The sequence below is a fragment of the Salvelinus fontinalis genome, chromosome 23 (genome assembly GCF_029448725.1).
Source record: "Salvelinus fontinalis isolate EN_2023a chromosome 23, ASM2944872v1, whole genome shotgun sequence".
NCBI lineage: Eukaryota > Metazoa > Chordata > Actinopteri > Salmoniformes > Salmonidae > Salvelinus > Salvelinus fontinalis.
The window spans coordinates 7,614,195-7,623,203 of record NC_074687.1 but is presented as its reverse complement, the minus strand read 5'-3'; positions in this window follow the sequence as shown (position 1 = coordinate 7,623,203).

The following is a 9,009-nucleotide window of genomic DNA, read 5'->3' as shown; positions in this document are numbered from 1 at the left end:
TTTCCAAAATTGTCGACTAAATAGGGTTTAAAGGGCTCCATTTAGGACGTAGCCTGAGAGTGTAGAGATGAAGAGGACAGGGTCTGGTATATCCAGCTGTAACAGCTAGCAGCATAGAGAGATGTAGAGGACAGGGTCTGGTATATCCAGCTGTAACAGCTAGCAGCATAGAGAGATGTAGAGGACAGGGTCTGGTATATCCAGCTGTAACAGCTAGCAGCATAGAGAGATGTAGAGGACAGGGACTGGTATATCCAGCTGTAACAGCTAGCAGCATAGAGAGATGTAGAGGACAGGGTCTGGTATATCCAGCTGTAACAGCTAGCAGCATAGAGAGATGTAGAGGACAGGGTCTGGTATATCCAGCTGTAACAGCTAGCAGCATAGAGAGATGTAGAGGACAGGGTCTGGTATATCCAGCTGTAACAGCTAGCAGCATAGAGAGATGTAGAGGACAGGGTCTGGTATATCCAGCTGTAACAGCTAGCAGCGTAGAGAGATGTAGAGGACAGGGTCTGGTATATCCAGCTGTAACAGCTAGCAGCGTAGAGAGATGTAGAGGACAGGGTCTGGTATATCCAGCTGTAACAGCTAGCAGAGTAGAGAGATGAAGAGGAGGCTTGCAGAGAGTCAGGAGGATAACATTATAGGATCGTCACCAACTGCTCCTCTCTGGCCAACTATTCCCCTTGGCTTGTTAGGAAAAATACTATCGGAATTGGAAAACTGCATATCAAATCAAATCAAACTTTATTTGTCACATGCGCAGAATACAACAGGTGTAGACCTTACCGTAACATATTTACCTACGAGCCCTTAACCAACAGGGATCTTCTTGAACTGCACTGTTGGTTAAGGGCTTGTAGGTAAGCATTTCACTGTAAAGTCTACACTTGTTGTATTCGGCGCATGTGACAAATAAAGTTTGACATGATTTGAACAAACACATGACATGATGGCTGTGACTGGTGTCGAACACAGCTAGCTAGCTATGATACTGTGATGTAACTAGCTAAATGCATAGCCTCTCCCTAATGTGTAATGTGATGTTATATCGTAGAGATTAAGATTTGCATCGCTAACGTTTGCTATTGACAATGTTTCAACTCGAACTCGCTAGCTAAGATTTGAAGATCCCTGCTAGCTAAGGTTAGCTTGCTGGCTAAGGTTAGCTTGCTGGCTAAGGTTAGCTTGCTGGCTAAGGTTAGCCTGCCGGCTAAGGTTAGCCTGCTAGCAAGCCAATTCATTTAAACTCGGGCAATGATATTGATGACTAACCTGGTTTTGTACTGTAGCTAGCTCCTTTAACACTTGCTCTCGATAACTCAGGTCCTGGCGGCATTCTGCCTTTACCGTAATGGAACTGGGAGTCATGATCAAGGACTAGGTTAGTTGGCACTAGCTAGCTAGCATTCGGGGGCTTCGTCTGCTACTAGTACTAAAACAACACACTGAACCTGTTCTTGTAAACGTCTATTGTGTATTTTCTAGGGCAAAAAAATAAATGAAGGAATGATACTTTTCTAACCTGAGTAGCAGTTTCTTTTAGTTAACTAACATGCTACAAATAACCTGTCAGCAAGCATTACACAGCTGGTTGCATAGTAACGGCGTCAGCGTCACTGGCCTGAATCTATTCTGAATTTACAGTCATTCTATTCGCATAATTACTAACAAAACTAGAGAGAGGTTATTTTTTCTCACTAGATTGAGTCATATTTAATTTAATTTACAGGCTGGTGTGTTTGTTGTTCAGCAGTGTGGTGGGAACATCCCTACTATATCAGAAGCAGAAGACTGAGGCTGTACATATCCAGGATGTAGTGTCATACACTCTGTCATATCCAGGATGTAGTGTCATACACTCTGTCACATCCAGGATGTAGTGTCATAAACTCCACCCCTCCTGTCGTATCCAGGATGTAGTGTCATACACTGTCATATCCAGGATGTAGTGTCATACACTCTGTCACATCCAGGATGTAGTGTCATACACTCTGTCATATCCAGGATGTAGTGTCATACACTCTGTCACATCCAGGATGTAGTGTCATAAACTCCACCCCTCCTGTCGTATCCAGGATGTAGTGTCATACACTCTGTCATATCCAGGATGTAGTGTCATACACTCTGTCATATCCCGGATGTAGTGTCATACACTCTGTCATGTCCAGGATGTAGTGTCATACACTCTGTCGTATCCAGGATGTAGTGTCATACACTCTGTCGTATCCAGGATGTAGTGTCATACACTCTGTCATATCCAGGATGTAGTGTCATACACTCTGTCATATCCAGGATGTAGTGTCATACACTCTGTCATATCCAGGATGTAGTGTCATACACTCTGTCACATCCAGGATGTAGTGTCATACACTCTGTCATATCCAGGATGTAGTGTCATACACTCTGTCATATCCAGGATGTAGTGTCATACACTCTGTCATATCCAGGATGTAGTGTCATAAACTCCACCCCTCCTGTCGTATCCAGGATGTAGTGTCATACACTCTGTCATATCCAGGATGTAGTGTCATAGACTCTGTCATATCCAGGATGTAGTGTCATACACTCTGTCACATCCAGGATGTAGTTTCATAAACTCCACCCCTCCTGTCGTATCCAGGATGTAGTGTCATACACTCTGTCACATCCAGGATGTAGTGTCATAAACTCCACCCCTCCTGTCGTATCCAGGATGTAGTGTCATACACTCTGTCATATCCAGGATGTAGTGTCATACACTCTGTCATATCCAGGATGTAGTGTCATACACTCTGTCACATCCAGGATGTAGTGTCATAAACTCCACCCCTCCTGTCGTATCCAGGATGTAGTGTCATACACTCTGTCATATCCAGGATGTAGTGTCATACACTCTGTCATATCCAGGATGTAGTGTCATACACTCTGTCATATCCAGGATGTAGTGTCATACACTCTGTCATATCCAGGATGTAGTGTCATACACTCTGTCATATCCAGGATGTAGTGTCATACACTCTGTCATATCCAGGATGTAGTGTCATACACTCTGTCATATCCAGGATGTAGTGTCATACACTCTGTCATATCCAGGATGTAGTGTCATACACTCTGTCATATCCAGGAAGTAGTGTCATACACTCTGTCGTATCCAGGATGTAGTGTCATACACTCTGTCGTATCCAGGAAGTAGTGTGATACACTCCACCCCTCCTGCCACCTGACTGCACCGGTCCATAACCTGGAATACATTACATAGGTGGAAGGGACTTGAAGACAGAATCTCACCTAAAGAGCTGTACAGGTCAGTGTGTTAGACAGAGAGCTGTACAGGTCAGTGTGTTAGACAGAGAGCTGTACATGTCAGTGTGTTAGACAGAGAGCTGTACAGGTCAGTGTGTTAGACAGAGAGCTGTACAGGTCAGTGTGTTAGACAGAGAGCTGTACAGGTCAGTGTGTTAGACAGAGAGCTGTACAGGTCAGTTTGTTAGACAGACAGAGAGCTGTACAGGTCAGTGTGTCAGACAGAGAGCTGTACAGGTCAGTGTGTCAGACAGAGAGCTGTACAGGTCAGTGTGTCAGACAGAGAGCTGTACAGGTCAGTGTGTTAGACAGAGAGCTGTACAGGTCAGTGTGTTAGACAGAGAGCTGTACAGGTCAGTGTGTTAGACAGAGAGAGAGCTGTACAGGTCAGTGTGTTAGACAGAGAGCTGTACAGGTCAGTGTGTTAGACAGAGAGCTGTACAGGTCAGTGTGTTAGACAGAGAGCTGTACAGGTCAGTGTGTTAGACAGACAGAGAGCTGTACAGGTCAGTGTGTTAGACAGAGAGCTGTACAGGTCAGTGTGTTAGACAGACAAACCCATAGAATGGACCAATAGAAATAGAGCAGACTGTCATCCTAGTTCTGGGACAGCTGAAGTTGGACCAAAGGTTCTTCTGCTCCTTTGGAACTCTCCATATATCTTATTTTCATTGGCTGGGTAAAGTGTTGGCGCTCTGTCTTCATAAGCAAATCAATATGACAGCCTCCTTACAGCAGGAAAGGTTTTGGTCTTTTGTAACACAAAACACACCCATCAATTATTTTGTTGATAAATGTATCTACACTCAAGCTGGGCGATGTTTATGCAATGCCCACATGTAATATTCCCCTGTAGGGATATTAGTTCTGGGAGTTGTCCCCCCCCCCCCCCCCCCCCCGGAAAGATGTAACAGAGGACATAAGACGAGACGAAACTAGCCAGTCATTGTGTTAACAGCTGAGTCGACTCAAGACCAGGTCACTGAGCTTGTAATTGTTGATATCTTTTCCACAGTAACATGTAACATAAACAGTAACATAAAACTTCAAAGTTGCAAGTTACTTTCTTAGCTAGTTGTTGTAGAACGAGTGTCTCATGAAACACATTCCAGATTCTGGTACTTCCTGATATCTTAGCATAACTGTGATTTGACAGAGAAATATCAGCTAGCTAGATAGGCAGCTGTAGCTATCCTCAATGAAGTCAATGTGTATCTACTGATCGTGTGGGAAATCTGTTTTTCTAGACGTAACGAAAGGTGTCCCGCAAGGCTCAATTCTGGGTCCTGTACTTTTTACTGTTTACGTTAACAATATCGACTTGTCTCCCCCAAAAATTGTAACCTGCACTTGTATGCCGATGATACTGTTGTGTATGTAATCGGCCCCCACAGTTGACCAGGCTCTATCTGAACTACAGTCTGCCTTCATTGTATTACAGTAAAACCTAGTCTCTCTAGAGCACACAAAAATAAGTCTTTAATGCCAGTATATGATGGTATATGATTTTCATGCTCTGACCTTATATATCTCTGTTTTCTTTATATTTTGTTTAGGTCAGGGTGTGACGAGGGTGGGAATGCTAGTTTTTGTATTGTCTAGGGGTTTTGTATGTCTAGGGGTTTTGTAGGTCTAGGTCATTTGCATGTCTATGTTGGCCTGATATGGTTTCCAATCAGAGGCAGCTGTTTATCGTTGTCTCTGATTGGGGATCATATTTAGGTAGCCATTTTCCCTTTTGGTGTTTGTGGGTTCTTATTCTATGTTTAGTTGCCTGTCTGCACTATTCATATTAGCTTCACGTTTCGTTCGTTTTGTTAGTTCAGTGTTCTTTCTTTAAATAAAATAAGAATGTACGCATACTACGCTGCGCCTTGGTCCGATCCTTATGACGAACGTGACAATGATATCCGTGTGGCTCAATTGGTAGAGCATAGCGCTTGCAACCCCTGAGGTTGCAGGTTCAATTCCCACAGGGGACCAGTACCAAGGAAATGAAGGCGCTCGCTACTGTAAAAGTCGTCTGGATAGGAGCATCTGATATAAACGATGGAGAAAAAAATGGTCAAATAGAAGGAAATGAAAAGCCACGCTTGAAATGCTTTACAACGTATTTACTTACATCTGAATGTTGACATTGATTGACCGGCACTGCAGTTGAGTTAAAGCTGCATACCTTTCACAGCACGACACACACAAATCCTCGCTCACGCACACACACCTTTTCACTGCAGGCTCCCTCTCCCTCTCCCCTCTCTGTTCTGGTTATCAGAATGAATGATTTGAAACCAGGCTTGTCAGTTGAAAAACTAATGGACTCCTTAAGTCCCCTGTCGCTTCATCATCATCATCATCATCAACAACAACACTACATTCGTGTCAGAAGTTTAAATGCATTTAGAAAGAGTGAGTGAAAGGCTGAATCCTTAATGGGACCCTATTCCCTATGTAGTGCACTATTTTGGACCTATTTTGGACCATACGGAATAGGGTGCCATTTGGCATGCATCCCCTATTTTCATTTTTTACATTTCAAAGAAAATGTAACCTTTATTTAACTAGGCAAGTCAGTTAAGAACAAATTATTATTTACAATGACGGCCTGGGAACAGTTGGGTTAACTGCCTTTTTCGGTGGCCGAACGAATATCTCTGTTGTCTGAGAGGTGGAATGTAGTAGTAAACACCTTTTTGCTCTGTCGAACTTCCCGAAAGCCTTGGCATCTAGTGTTCATTAGAGCTGTGAGATAGACTGAGACTGTGTTTAGGGTTCAATCAGAAGACATTAGGAGGAGGTGACTAGCGTGACAGCATGACAGATTCTCCTCTCAACGCCTAATTTATGGCCAAAGCCTTTTTCCCCACTGAAAAGAGGCAACAAAAATGACTCTTGCAAAAAAAAAAAAAAAAAAAAAAAATGGCTTCCTGTGAAGTGAAGGGAAAAAAAGCTTGAATGGTTCTACACTTCTACATAAGAAAACAAGAATTGAGGTAACTTTGTTCCTCACTTTTACCACGAATGGAAGGTCTTAGAATGGTGGAAAGGACTCCAAGCACACGCTGTTTCCAAGGAGACAGTGCATGAATGTACTATGAAGAAACAAATAATATACTACAATGAGTTACCACCCATTACCACCCATTACCACCCATTACCACCTATTACCACATATTGCCACCCATTACCATATATTACCACATATTACCACCCATTACCACCCATTCCCACCTATTACCACATATTGCCACCCATTACCATATATTACCACCCGTTGACACCCATTACCACATATTACCACCCATTACCATCTATTACCACCCATTACCACATATCGCCACCTATTACCACTCATTACCATATATTACCACATATTACCACCTATTACCACCCATTACCACATATTACCACCCATTACTACATATTACCACCCATTATCACCTAATACCACCCATTACCACATATTACCACCCATTACTACATATTACAACCCATTACCACATATTACCACCCATTACCACATATTACCACCCATTACCACATATTACCACCCATTACAACCCATTACCACCCATTACAACCCATTACCATATATTACCACCCGTTGCCACCCATTACCATCTATTACCACCCATTACAACCCATTACCACCTATTACCACCTATTACCACACATTACTACATATTACCACATATTACCACCCATTATCACCTAATACCACCCATTACCACATATTACCACCCATTACAACCCATTACCACATATTACCACCCATTACAACCCATTACCATCTATTACCACCCGTTGCCACCCATTACCATCTATTACCACCCATTACCACCCATTACCACATATTACCACCCATTACCACATATTACCATCCATTACCACATATTACCACCCATTACCACATATTACCACCCATTACCACATATTACCACCCATTACCACCCATTACAACCCATTACCACATATTACCACCCATTACCACATATTACCACCCATTACCACATATTACCACCCATTACCACCCATTACAACCCATTACCACATATTACCACCCATTACCACCCATTACAACCCATTACCACATATTACCACCCATTACCACATATTACCACCCATTACCACATATTACCACCCATTACAACCCATTACCACATATTACCACCCATTACAACCCATTACCACATATTACCACCCATTACAACCCATTACCACATATTACCACCCATTACCACATATTACAACCCATTACCATCTATTACCATCTATTACCATCTATTACCATCTATTACCATCTATTACCATCTATTACCATCTATTACCACCTATTACCACCTATTACCACCTATTACCATCTATTACCACCTATTACCATCTATTACCACCTATTACAATATATTACCACCTATTACGATATATTACCACCTATTACGATATATTTCCATCTATTACGATATAGTACCACCTATTACGATATATTACCACCTATTACGATATATTACCACCTATTACCACCTGCTACCTGTCCCAATGATCCTTTCTCGTTCCTTCCACTCATGGTTTAGTTTGTTATGCTGTCCCCCTTCAAGGAGCCAATGTCTGCAGAGGGCATTGTACTGTCTCTCACCTGGACTAGGGACGACGAGGGCATTGTTTTCTCACCCAGACAAGGGACTAGGGACGAAGAGGGCATTGTACTCTCTCACCCAGACAAGGGACTAGGGACGAAGAGGGCATTGTACTCTCTCACCCGGACAAGGGACTAGGGACGATGAGGGCATTGTACTGTCTCTCACCCGGACAAGGGACTAGGGACGATGAGGGCATTGTACTGTCTCTCACGTGGACTAGGGACGACGAGGGTTTTGTACTGTCTCTCACCCGGACAAGGGACTAGGGACGATGAGGACATTGTACTGTCTCTCACCCGGACAAGGGACTAGGGACAATGAGGACATTGTACTGTCTCTCACCCGGACAAGGGACTAGGGACGACGAGGGCATTGTACTGTCTCTCACTGGACAGGAAACAAGCGAGAGGGGGGAGAGTGTTTCAGTGTTCCAACTGTCTCTCTCTCTCTGTCTCTCTCTGTCTCTCTCTGTCTCTCTCTGTCTCTCTCTGTCTCTCTCTGTCCCCCCCCCCCCCCCCCCCCCCACACACACACTTTGGCCCAGGCATGGTGCGAGGAGGGGAGGGGAATGAAAGCCTCCCTGCCTGCCATCAGCAGAAGCAGGACAGAACAGAAGTGCAGGTGCTCAGTCTGCTGACTCAGGTCTCAGACCCAGGGAGAAACATGTTTTAAGTGCAGAGGGCAGCAGAGCAACCAGGCTTTTAGAGGAATCACTGCGGGGAGACAGCTGGCAGAAGAGGAGCTAATGAACGTTCCAGAAAGTTCCACCATCCAGGCCTGGGTTCAAATCTTATAGGATAAAAAAAAAAGAAGTTGACCGTGGCTATAGATGACTGGGGATAACAGTTTTGGGACTATTCTATTGGTCCATTAAGCCAGGCAAGCTCAGTCCAGGTATGTATAATATTATTTGAAATACTACTGGAACCCAAGTCTGACAAGCTTCATACTAAAGGCATCGGCTGGCTGTGTGTGTGACTCTGGGGGCATCTGAAGTACACAGCAGTACAGCACCACAGTAGTACAGCACCACAGCACCACAGTAGTACAGCACCACAGTAGTACAGCACCACAGCAGTACAGCACC